This window comes from Sminthopsis crassicaudata, chromosome 1 (assembly GCF_048593235.1).
Source record: "Sminthopsis crassicaudata isolate SCR6 chromosome 1, ASM4859323v1, whole genome shotgun sequence".
NCBI classification, from domain to species: domain Eukaryota; kingdom Metazoa; phylum Chordata; class Mammalia; order Dasyuromorphia; family Dasyuridae; genus Sminthopsis; species Sminthopsis crassicaudata.
In genome coordinates, this window is record NC_133617.1 from 616,180,541 (window position 1) to 616,192,642 (window position 12,102).

At 34.7% G+C, this 12,102-nt stretch overlaps 1 long non-coding RNA gene across 1 annotated transcript in view; it reads left to right on the plus strand.

Annotated features, from left to right (window-relative positions):
• Positions 1 to 11,802, plus strand: part of LOC141555532 (uncharacterized) — a 46,489-nt gene extending 34,687 nt beyond the window's left edge. Inside the window, exons 3-5 of the long non-coding RNA XR_012486246.1 lie at positions 2,647 to 2,724; positions 8,500 to 8,550; positions 10,266 to 11,802. This is a non-coding gene — a long non-coding RNA (uncharacterized LOC141555532). The remainder of the gene's footprint in view (positions 1 to 2,646; positions 2,725 to 8,499; positions 8,551 to 10,265) is intronic.
• Positions 11,803 to 12,102: the final 300 nt, after the last annotated feature.

Sequence of the window (12,102 nt, forward strand, 5' to 3'; positions counted from 1 at the left end):
AACATTGATGACCCTTTGGATTCTTTCCAATCCTAAAAGTCTATAATTCTATGACTACTTTTCCATAGTGGAAAAATCAGTTTCCAACTGATTGCTTTGGTTTCTACGTCATAAAAAAGCAATCTTTGAGGAAGCAGAATAACTGAAAAGTAGAGCATTCCATTCAATTTAATTATCTGGTGATTTCAGGTTAACCAAAAAATCCTTTTGAAAAAACAACTTCCTGCCTGTTGAAATTCATTCTAAAATGTATTACAGTCTAAAGATCACAACTGAATATTTGACAATTGATATTCTTACAATACTAGAAGACCTTTATGGTGAATATCACTTCTTACTGTAGAGTATTGTATATAAATAAAAGTTTTAGAATATGAAGATGAATCAGGACTGTGTCTCAGATATAAGCTAAAACTTACTTCAAGAAAACAATATATACAGTAAAAGCAATATCATTTTAAGAACAACTTTGAGCAAATAAGTCATTATAACTATTATAAATATCATAATTGACTACAAAGGACATTACCTGCATCCAAAGAAAGAACTGATAAATAGAAGTATATGCAGAAAAATCTTACATATACACATATATAACATTATATATATATGTGCACATATATGAATATATATGAATGTATCTTCTAAAAGAAGACAAGGGGAAAGAATCTAGCAAGTCAATTATTTTTTTTTAATAATGTTGAGGTCTCTATTAAAAAAAAAAAAAACCTTTGTAAAATAGAGTAACACAAACTTACCAAACTAATTTCTTAAGATCTGCTAAGTCTGCTCATGTGGATTCTTGACTCATTAAACTTCTTGTCTCCCTATTACCTTTTCAATCAAATACAAACTCCTCTATGTGATTATCTTTCTTTACAATTTGGTTTCCCACTTAGAGATAACTCTTCTCCACACTCTCTACTCTCTATCCATTCTGTTCCTTGTGATATCCCATCTTCAAACTCTAGCCTCTGTACTGACTGTTTCTCTTTCTACCTGGAATGTTTTTCCTTTGCACCTCTATCTCCTGGAGCCCTCACTATCTATTTAAGATTCAGTTTAATTACCGCATACTTTGGAAGGCTTTTCTTTATGGTGAGTGTAAGTATTAGAGAGTCTAAGTACTCTTCTCTTCTAAGGTTGTCTTGTATTTTATTTATATAAGTCTTATATATGTCTGTATATGTACATGTTGTCTTTCCCTTTAGAATGTTCTAAAGGATTGTTCCACTTTTGTCTTTTCATCTCTAGCACACAGTAAACTTTAATGAATACACTGAGAGATTGATTCAACAAACTCCATGTGCACTAATGAACCATTTCTATTATGTTGCATTTTATACAAAAGCAATTAAATAGAAATGGCTACTGCTGTCCAAGAACTTAATACTCTTTGAACAAAATAGTATAAAAGAAAGAGTACCAAGTTTAGTGTTAGAAGACCTGGATTTGTATAATGGCTATGCCATTTGTGACCTGTGCAATGTTGGTTAGTCATTCCCTCTGGGTTTCAATTTCCATTCTTCTTGATAAGGAAACTAGGGTCTTCTACAACTCTAAGTCTATGATCCTATGATCCATCATGTTAACATATATGGGACACACAAATAGAGACAACTGTTCATTTTGCAGAAGCAAAGCCAGAGGTTGGGGGTGGTGGTGGGAGAAAAAGGGTCATAACTTAAATGATATATCATGTTTAACAATAAAACATGATCTCCAACCCATCTCATATTTCAGAAATTTGAAAGGCTCCAATTAAGTTAATGCTAATCGAGTTAAAATTTTATATGCTCTGAAAAGACATAGGTACTGACAACTCAGGCTGCCATTAAAGAGGGTGTCACCATAGGGAGATGTTTTTTACAATAGCGTATAAACAAATATTCTTTCTGGAGCCAGCCTGCATGTCTCAGTGTGGTTTTCTCAATCAATGACTGCTCTATGGTCACTTTCACACAAGGTCTAAATCATTTGGAGGTTTTATTCCCCAAACCATTACATCCCTCTTTGCCCTCAATTTGGTTAAAGATATTTCTTCATCTCCTCTCTTCCAATGTTCTACAGAAAGAAACTTAGATCTGAGTGTCTGCAACACACATTTTAAATTCAGATTTATATACATTAATTTCTCCTCCAGTTTTCTTGGCTTGATATTGTTGGCAGCTCAGGTTTTGTCCCACATTGTGCTTTTGTTCAAAATGAATCTTCCCATCCTATTTAGAAATCATTTACATGGCCTATCTACCTCTTCTTTTCTTCACAACCCAATGGCTCTTTTTAACTAGATTTGAATATTACTCCCAATAACCTTGCAATTTTTGATGACCAAACAATTAAGCATAAGAAAACATGTGTGTGGCTTTTAACAATATATTTATTTTTTAAACATAACTGTCTCCAAACACTTATGCAAAGGTAGGACTCTCACCTTTCAACATCCAAACCAAGGTCTTTTTTTCTTTCTTCAATAGGTTGTACTTCATTCTAGTTTCAAGTTCCTCCTACCTCACACTTCCCCAATGATCCAATGTTTTTGATTCCGAAGCTGGAGTGGTTCCCTATTTTCTCTCATTTAAATTTGGTAATTATTTTTTTTCAAAATATATTTGTTACTAAAGCAAAATAACTGCCTGTCCACAGGAAAGAACATTCAATTTTAAGAATTGCCTGAGTTACCACTTCTTGGACAGTCACAGATGAAAGAAGATGAAAATAAGGGTATGGATAATATTACTGATTCCTAATTTCCAACTATGTGCTATTTGTGCTTTTTAAACATTTTAAAACAATATTTATGCAAAGAGAGCCATGCTAATTGTAGTATATAAAATGGTAAACAAGACTCACAGTTTTCAGAAAGGAAGGAAGGGAGGAAAGGAGGAAGGAAGGGAGAAAGGAAGGAAGGAAGGGAGGAAGGAAGGAAGGAACGAAGGAAGGAAGGAAGGAAGGAAGGAAGGAAGGAAGGAAGGAAGGAAGGAAGGAAGGAAGGAAGGAAGGAAGGAAGGAAGGAAGAGAGGAAGGAAGGAATGGAGGGAAGGAGGGAGGGAGGGAGGAAGGAAGGAAGGAAGGAAGGAAGGAAGGAAGGAAGGAAGGAAGGAAGGAAGGAAGGAAGGAAGGAAGGAAGGAAGGAAGGAAGGAAGGAAGGAAGGAAGGAAGGGAGGGAGGGAGGGAGGGAGGGAGGGAGGGAGGGAGGGAGGGAGGGAGGGAGGAAGGAAGGAAGGAAGGGAGGGAGGAAGGGAGGGAGGGAGGAAAGGAGAGAGGGAGGGAAGGAGGGAGAGAGGGGAAGGGAGAGAGTTCCTACCATCAATAAGTTTACATTCTATTGAAGAAATTGACATGTGAACAGAAATGTCCAAAGTAAGTGGAAATGCAAAGTAGATTGGTGGTATGTATGGGAAAGATAACTAATAGTCCAGAGATCAGATTAGGCTTCACTTAAAAGATGACACATGAGCTTTGCTTTCAGAAATAGGGAAAAGTCTTTGAGGAGACTGGATTACATGCTTCCAATTCAAATACATGATCCTAAGACTCTATACATGAAGGAGGCACAGGTCTAATAAATTATCTTATTTTGTTAAAAATAATTACTTAAACTAGCTGTAAAATATCACAATTGTTATCGAAATATAATTTCTTCTGATTTTATGGTTTTATTAAGCTCTATTGGTTTTTTTATTTTTGCATTTGCTAAGAATATTGTCATTAAGCTCATGAATATATAGTGATATTTTATATATCTAAAAAGAAATTTGATAGTGATATAAAGGAAATATAAGATTTTTGTACTGAGTACCAGAAAAGGTCATAGAGGACATAACTATATTATTTTTTGGGAGGGGAGGCAAAAGAACAGCCACTTCTGGCAGGCTCTGGGGCATCCCTAAATTGTGCAATGTCCCCCAAATTTCTCAAAGGGATTCCAGGCCTAGAGAAAAATTGGCCATGGCTAAAGCAGGTAATTAAGAATTGACTGCACATGTGTTCTTTTTCTTTTAAAATGTCTTTGCACAGTTATGTCATTATGTATTTAGTTGATATTTACCACCCTCCGCCTTCACACATCAGATAAGCAGCCAGAGAAGATAGGAATTCTGAACAAATCTAGGAGGAGTTCAGAAATCACTCAAACCATTCCCTAGAAACCCAATTTATGGAATTCTGGTTAATTCTCAAAGAGTCGGTGCCAGGTTTCACTCTGCACACTACTCCAGGCTCCTCTCCTGCCCTTCTAATTCAAGGCTGCCCCCACTTTCTGGAATCCTGTTTGATTGCTGCAGCTGTGAGTCTTCAGGGCTTTCTCCAAACTCCAGCTCTTTCTCCTTCAGTCAAACCAACACTACACACTCTGTTAAAAACCTGAGGTCATGCATTAAGAGGGGAAATCATCATTCTAATTCAAGGCCAAATGTCCCAAATCCATAAATCCATTCAGAGATTGTTTACATATGTATTGTGGTAGCAGCTGTGAAGATCTGGGTGGTTGGTGATCCACCTGTAGGCAGATGGAGAGCAGAGTCATGTAGAAGGCAATACTATGAAAAGATCAGTTTCAGGAGTCAGAGAAATTGGATTCAAGTCCTTGCCTCTAGTGCTTACTTAGATGAGTGATTTTGGCACTTAACCTCCCCAGGTCTTAGTTTCATCAACTGAAAATGAAAGTTCATAGACTTTGCAAGCTATATGAACTACTCATTTGTCTATTGATGAATATATGGAAAGTGTTTACAACAAATCTGAATGGATGACTATGTCCCCTATATCCAGATCATTGATCCCTGACTGCTCCAGTGCCCACAACTTCACTTAGCAATCCACAACACAAAACTTATGTGAAGACCATCATTTTCATGTACCTTCAGTTTCAGTTCCAGATCTCAATCCATAATCCTATGATTTCCATGTACTTTAATCAAGATAGCCCCTGAAATTAATTATAGTTGCTTTTTTTCACCTCTTCCTTGCTGACTTATATCTATACTCAGTGCCGGCATGGTCTGAAATGCATTTCAATGAATTACCTAAGGATAAGGTAACTAACAGGATAAAATTGAATAATTTGGCAGTATGTTTACATCTTAAATATTTAAGTATAGCTGCTTTAAAAAAAATAACAATGCATCTCACTTAAACTATAAGCCCTTTAATAAAGGGGAAAATATATATAGAATCACCTTAAATAAGCTACACACTATTATTATAAGTGGTTATTTTCATTGTGGGTAAGTTTGATTTATTCAGTGAGCTTGGCCCCTAAAGTTAAAAGTCAATTCAGACAATATGTTTGGGAATATAATAATTACTTATCCTGACAAATGGCATGGAGGAGGAGAGGTGAGTAGGAGAGGAGATATTTGTCCCTAATGATAGAAAATAATCAATCAGTCATGTGTCCTCCCTATGCCCTGAACAGTTTCATAAGTTTAGTAGGCTTCTGGATGGTTCTAGGAGTATTTGAAAAAAGTCCTTTCTTATAATTCAGACTATAGTCTTCAGGCTAATAAAGGCAATGCCATTCCGTTTTCCTGATAAACAACAGAAGTAGTAAGAAAAAAAAAGGTTGGTCCCTGACTTCAAAGAGCTTATTTTTTAAACTAGTACATTCAGCTTAAAAGGAAGTAAGAGTATAAGGAAAATGAAACTGGAATAATATGCTGAAGCACCCCCACTTTGTTACAGATCAGGGATTTCCACTTACTTTTTCCACTCACAAATCCCTTTCACCAGAGAAATTTTTATGCAACCCCAGGTTTATAGATATAAAAATAGGTATACAAATCAAACATTTGCTGACAATAAATCATAATTTCCCAACCCTTATATTTGGTTAAAAGACCCCAAATGGGATCACAACCTACAGTTTAAGAAGCTGAATTATAGACTGCTATAAGGGCCAGCTATATTCATCAAGCTAATTCAGTGCTCCTTACAATGAGGGATTTTACTAACATCCAAAAACTGTCCCTCACCCTCAATATATCATTCAGCAACCTATGACACTTACTTAAGATGAGACACTTTCACTCTCATAAAATCACAGGGTTAGAGAATGCTAGATGGCATTCTGGAAATCATAAATTTAATCACTTCACTTTACAACTAGTAAAAAGGAAGCACAGATAGTTTAATTTACATGATCAGGGTACACAAATAGTAAATGTCAAAAGGCCAACCTCCAAGACTTGGTGGCCAATATTCTATCCATGGGGCTAGTGCTGTATCCACTGTATCCATAGGTGCAACATAATTTTAGTGCAATAATTCTCCATCCAAAAAAAGTTGCAATAGTCAGGATAATTTTTTTATTTTTTTCTTTTCTTTTTCTTTTTTTTTTTAATTTTATTTGGGAAAAAAATGGAATAAGAAAAAAAGAAAAGCAGAAAAGGAATAAGAAACAAAATAAAGCAAAACAAAAGAGAAGATTGTGATGTGCCCAGCAGAACATCAGGGAGGATTCAAAATATATAACGACAAATTACCAGATCAAGAAAGTTAGTTGAAGAAATTATATTCCTATTGTTCTTTGCATATGTATTTACATATGTATACATATGTAAATATATATTTATATATATTTACATATGTATACATAAATGTATATATATATACATATATACATACTCATACACACACCCCCTACATACACATATATCTTTCCTATCCTTACTAGCTCTTTAATTAAATTCTGCTCCACAATTTGCCTTGCTACTACTTAACTTCTTCCCACCCAGAAATCCCTCCTTTGTTTTCTTCACTTACTCTCTGCTTCCCCACCAAGATAGCTTTTATATATTTACTTGAGCCTAAATTTATTAGATTTGCCTTTGAAGGTGTGGCATTTTACATATCAACATCTATTAAGTTCCTTTTATATGCCAGTTCATTATTAGTGCTGGGTTTTCAAATACAAAATAATGAAGTAATCCTCTCAAGAAACCCAGAGTATATTATTATGTGATATTAATACACTTTTTAAAATATAATTTAATAAAAGTAATTTTTCCAAGAAAATATTATTTTTTTAAAAATATATTTACCAACCTTTTTTAACCTGTGGAAAGGTAAACATTGCAAGAGTATTGTATTATGTGCTCAGGGAGGAATCAGCACTGTGATTTCTATAAGAAGGAAACCCTTCTTTTTTCTCTATATTCTTCCTCATCCACGCTATAGAACATAAGGTCTATAAGATTATGAATGAGATTTTTTTTTTTAATGAGGCAGTTGGGTTTTAGAGTAGAGAGTGAACTAGGTTAGGAATCAGAAAGACCTGAGTCCAATCCATTCTCAAATATTTAATAGCTATATGAGCCAAAGCAAGTCATTTAACCTGTCTGCCTCAGTTTCCTCACTTGTAAAATGGGGATAATATAGTACCCAAATCCCAACGTTGTTGTGAGGATAATATTAGATAATATTTGTAAAGTAAATTACAAACTTTAAAGTATTATGTAAATGCTAGATATTATTAAAAATTTAACATACAAAGCAATAAGTATCTTTAAACACAAATCATTCTCTGGAAGAACTGGAGAACAGATTGAACCATCTTTACCTAGTTTAATATCAATATCTGGGGGGAATTGAGCAGGAAGCCAAGATAGTAAAGAAGCTGGGCTCCTGAGATTCTCCCACATCAAATCTGTTTAAGACAGCTTCATTCATTTTGTTTTATGTGCTTTGAATTTCCTGAATATCAAGTACACTCATTTTGTTATGAAAGGAATGTATGTTTGCTTAAATGAATCAAATTCCTAAATAAAATACATTTGGTCTGTGTTATTTGCTATTTTGAATTATCTGAGCTTGTGCTTTCTTCCATTGCAACATAGCATTAAAAAGTTCAGTTTTATTTTTTGCTAATGATATATTAAATATATACTTGGAAAAAGTGCTTGCAATGGGGAAACCTGGGCTTGAATTCTGACTCATTTACTGTGTGACCTTGGGGGAGTTGTTTAATCTCTCTAAGTCTCAATTTCCTCAAATAAAAATGGGGAGATAATACTTATACTATCTGCCCCCACAACGTTGTTCTGTTCATTTTGTGAACTTCAGCCTTAAAGAAATGAATAATCTTTGATTACAATCTTCATAATTTCTTAAAAGAGAGTATAGTAAGTCCCAAATTTTCACACATGAAGATGGCAATACCTTATACAAATATTACTCAGGGTTCCAAATCAAGGCTTCAATCAATGAAGAACAAAGAATAAATTAACCAATACACAAGAGGTTAATTGTAAACTATTAACAACCAGTTGAAAGACTACTCCAAATCACTAAAAAAAATATCGATTAAAAACAAGTGTGAGGTTTCACTTCATACTCATTGAACTGACAAAAATGAAAAAAATTCAGGGGAAAATATTTTGGAACAGTTGTAAAAAGGCAAATATGCTAATACAATGATGGGAAAAACATTAACAATTCTGTAATATAACTGGAATTCTATTAGAAAAGCTTCAAAAGTGTTCTTTTTCTTTTATCCAGAGGATATCCTGCTAAGCATATACTCCAAGAAAGTCAAAGACTCCACTAAAGGTAATACCATATATAGAGAAAAAAATGTTGGTATCAGTACTTACCATGATAGCAAAAAAAAAACAAAAACAAACAAACAAACAAAAAAACCTAGAAACAAAGTACCCATCAATTGGAGAATGACTGAGCAAATTTGGCTATATAAACACAATATAATATTATTATGCTGAAAGAAATGAATATAAGAAATTCAGAAAAACATAGAGGCACTTATATAAACTAATACAAAAGGAAATAAACACAACTTAGAAAAATATACACAAAAACTATAAATGAAAATAACTCCAAAATAAAGTCAAAACATTGAGTAATTGCAATGACAAACTCTGCCTCAAAGATGAGATAAAGAAGCTTCTTTTCTATGGAGAATTTAAGGCATTATGGGTACAGAATATTGTATGTACTGTCGAGCATTATCATTTGTGTTGGATTTTTCATATTTTCTTTGTTGTAAGGCAGAGATCTTGGGAGGTGGGATGAGGGCAATATATCCATAAATTATAGTAATCTAAAAAAATTGGTAGAAACTAGGAGATGCAATGAAAAGAGCACTGGACCTGGAATCAGGAAGACCCAAGTTCAAATCCGGCCTGAGACACTAGTTGTGTGAGCCTGATGTGGGTTATAGTCCCTTTAAGATTCCTTTCTGATTCCCAACCCCCATGGCTGACCTTTGATTCACAAATCCTGGTCAAAAGCACCCTTTTGAATTCCAATGGGAGATATCCTGGCTCTCCCAGCCCTCTTCGGATCTGAGCCAACTTGGGCTCCAACCTCCACCCCAAGCACAAACAAGTTTCCTCCTTATCTAAAAACCCATTGAATTCTATTCAAATTCTAACCCTGGCTGAAGCTCCAGCCAGAAGTCAAAATGGGATTCCACCCACGAGCCCCTTCAGATTATCACAAGACCCCCTATTATAAAAGGGGCAAAACAGGAGTTCACTCTTTTCAGAGATCCCATCCTTACTCTGGTCATGTCAAGGGTTTCTGCCCACGGGACCTATAAGTCCGGTGCCCTTTTATCTCTACCCTCAACTTTACTAACTAAACTTAACTTCCAAACCCCACAAGAAACCTCTTTTATCTAGGTTTTCCAGTCTGTAAATTCCTTTACAGAGGACTCTTGCACCACTACTAGACCTCATTTAACTCTGTATCCTTGCACCAAATCCAAAGGGGTTGCAGCGAAGCTCTAGTTGACTCCCTGTACACCAAACCTGCCAGTAGACTTCAATTAAATCTAATTTCATTTAGATACTCCTTACGTAGTTCTCATCAAGCCTAGGCTCGGAAGAAAGAAAGGAAGGAAGGAAGGAAGGAAGGAAGGAAGGAAGGAAGGAAGGAAGGAAGGAAGGAAGGAAGGAAGGAAGGAAGGAAGGAAGGAAGGAAGGAAGGAAGGAAGGAAGGAAGGAAGGAAGGAAGGAAGGAAGGAAGGAAGGAAGGAAGGAAGGAAGGAAGGAAGGAAGGAAGGAAGGAAGGAAGGAAGGAAGGAAGGAAGGAAGGAAGGAAGGAAGGAAGGAAGGAAGGAAGGAAGGAAGGAAGGAAGGAAGGAAGGAAGGAAGGAAGGAAGGAAGGAAGGAAGACAGAAAGAAGAAATGCCTGTGATCAGTTTTTCAAGAGACATCAATAAAGTTGTTTTGTCCTTGCTTTTGTTTAAAAAAAAAAGAACAAAAAGTAAATCTCTAATCTTCATTATCTGGTTTTTGTTTTAGGTGACCTGATTCTAAAGCCACTGGTCATGGAAATTGGAATGTTTTCTTTTTCAGTATCCTCTTGCCTTTATTTTTTTACCAAGCTCTAGGGACAATGAGAGAAGATTGTTTTTTTTCTTGTATTCCTTCCTTGTTTTCCAAGTCCATCCCCCATTCCAAAACACCTTTTCTCTAAGTGAAATCAATAGACCTTGTATAAGATTGATGTGACAGCTCTTATAAGTCCTCAAATTCAGTGTGCTGGAAAGTCAATAATGACTGTGATTTAAATTAATTTAATAGACATTTACTTAACTCCTCCTATGTTTAAGGTACTCTCTTAGGTGCTGGAGATAGAAGAGAGCAAAAATAAAAACAGTCCCTACCTTCAAGGAGTATATATTCTACAGAGATTTAATCCTATAGAAATAATTTTCCTAAATCTCAAATTAATCATGGCCTTTACCTTGTTTTCTAGTTTATTATTTCTAAGATTAATCCTCCCAGAAAAACGAGATGTACAGGTCAGGCCCTACTTCATGTCACCTCAAAGAATTGTGTTAGGTTTTTTATGTTGTTGTTTTGTTTTGTATTTGGCAATGTGGCTACCTCTTCACCCTATAAATTATTCCTTCCTGTATCTAAAAAGCTGGTTGTCTCCATCACAGACTTCTTATTCAATATGTTCTACAAAACTTTCACTTTATTTATATTAACGTATTGTGCAATGAGCACTTTCTTTTGCCAAACATTGCTTTTCTTATCATTTTTACAGTATTTTAACTTCATTCTGTAATCTTTCCAGTTCCTCCTCTGCATGTAGAATTTTATTATTCACATTTGATATTTTTCTTGCTTTCAATCACATTTTGTAATTCATTTATCCAAGATGCAAAAAGAAAAATTCTAGCAACAATTTACTAGATATATAGATTCTTTTTTAAATGCTTTCCATTTTCCCCTTTTGTCTCCTTAAAATCTTTATATTTTTATTTTGTCTTTCTTCTAAAATTTTCTCTGGTATAATTTAATAATCCTCATCCTTTAATTTTACTTTGTTGGATCTCACTTTATTCCTAATTACAAATCTAACTGAATTGTGATGATTATCACTCCCTTAAGCATTCCCTTATGTCAACATCTACAATCATTTCCTCTGTGTTACTCAAAGGACAGACATGAATCGTTTCCTTTCTGATTCATTCCTTTAAAGTCCATATTGTATAAGCAATCACTACCCTACTACATACTCAAACCTGGGGTTCCACTGATATCTCTTAGCATCTTGTAGCCCAGTTTATGTTCAATTGGTTAAATATTCCATCATCTGTCATTTATCCTTTTCACAAATCCTTTCTTTGTTGATCCATTTCCTCAAATGATCCATACTAAGTTCCTGTTATCAGTTTATCTTGTTGGCTAAATTCAATCTTGATTTGCACAGAAATTATTCTTCAGTTCTTTTAGGGTCTTCCTCAATTATGTCAATTACTCTCAAACTGCCTTTACTTGGAAAGTTGTACCAAAATAACAAAATAAAAGATGTTTTTTCCAGCCATATTTTTTTTAATAAAAGAGTGTTTTCATTAAAATCTAAATATTTTCTCTCTAATAAAAACCCAAAGGTTTCTTTGAACAAATGTGGACTAAAGTGTTGTAGATCATATTTTGGGGACCTTACAGAATAAACAATAAATATTTTTGTACTGTATATACTTTTTTCATAGGAAACGAGAAGGAAGAAGGGTAAAGGTGCATTCAGGAGGAATACTACAGAGAAATACATATGCAGAAATTCCTTCTAACAGGTCAACAACTTGTCTGCAACCTAAAGTTATAGAATTGCCTAGGATCTGAG